This window comes from Cebus imitator, unplaced genomic scaffold (assembly GCF_001604975.1).
Source record: "Cebus imitator isolate Cc_AM_T3 unplaced genomic scaffold, Cebus_imitator-1.0 Scaffold102, whole genome shotgun sequence".
Lineage (NCBI taxonomy): Eukaryota > Metazoa > Chordata > Mammalia > Primates > Cebidae > Cebus > Cebus imitator.
This window is the reverse complement of record NW_016107417.1, coordinates 1982750-1983866: the sequence shown is the minus strand read 5'-3', so window position 1 is coordinate 1983866 and position 1117 is coordinate 1982750. Positions and strand designations below refer to the sequence as shown.

Here is a 1117-nt window from a genome sequence, read left to right as displayed (position 1 = left end):
GAGGTTGCGGTGAGCCGAGATCGCGCCATTGCACACCAGCCTGGGTAACGAGCGAAACTCCGTCTCAAAAAAAAAAAAGAAATAGTGTAAGTGATGCTGAATGTAAGGTTACAATATGAACTTTGTACACCAATAAAAATGCTCAATTTGGCTGGGCGTGGTGGCTCATGCCTATAATCCCAGCACTTTGGGAGGCTAGACTCCTTGAGTCCAGCAGTTTAAGACCAGCCTGGGCAACATAGACCTCATCTCTACAAAAAAAAAGTTTAAAAAGCAGCCAAGTGTAGTGATGCATACCTGTGGTCCCAGCTACACAGGAGGCTGAGATGGGAGGATCGCTTGAGCATGGGAAGTAGAGGCTGCAGTGAGCCCCAGTCACGCCACCACACTCAAGTCTGGGCAACAGAGCTAGACTCTGTCTCTAAAAGAAAAAAGATAACTTATTAATCATAAGTTACCGTAAAGAAGGTGCCAAGTCTTACACTAGGATAGGATATTTGCAACATGTGTGGTTAGTCCCCACTTATCTGCAGTTTTGCTTTCTGCAGCTGCAGGTAGCCGCAGTAGAGTACAAGATATTTTTAGGCTGGGTGCGGTAGCTCACGCCTGTAATCCCAGCACTTCGAGAAGTCCAGGTGGGTAGATCACCTGAGGTCAGGAGTTCAACACCAGCCTGGCCAATGTGGCGAAACCCTGTCTCTACTAAAAATACAAAAATTAGCTGGGCGTGTTGGCAGGTGCCTGTAATCCCAGCCCCTCAGGAGGCTGAGGCATGAGAATCACTTGAATCTGGGAGATGGAGGCTGCAGTGAGCCGAGATCGCACCACTGCCCTCCAGCTTGGGCGACAGAGCGAGACACTGCCTCAAAGAGAAAAAAAACAGGATATTTTGAGAGAGAGGCTATATTCACCTAACTTTTATTGTGTTATATTGTTTCAGGTGTTCTATTTTATTAGTACTTAGTGTTATTCTCTTCCTGTGCCTAATTTGTAAATTAAACTTTTCTCATAGATGTGTATATATGACAAAAAAAAAAAAGTGTATATATAGGGCCCTGTACTATCCGTGGCTTTAGGCATCCGCTATATGGTTTTGGAATATATGCTCCATATATGT

General features: G+C 45.0%; 1 protein-coding gene across 5 annotated transcripts in view; it reads left to right on the top strand.

Annotated features, from left to right (window-relative positions):
• The window catches only part of DPP3 (dipeptidyl peptidase 3), a 31748-nt gene that overhangs the window by 21262 nt on the left and 9369 nt on the right, over nt 1–1117 (top strand). The gene's annotated exons all lie outside the window — the stretch shown is intronic.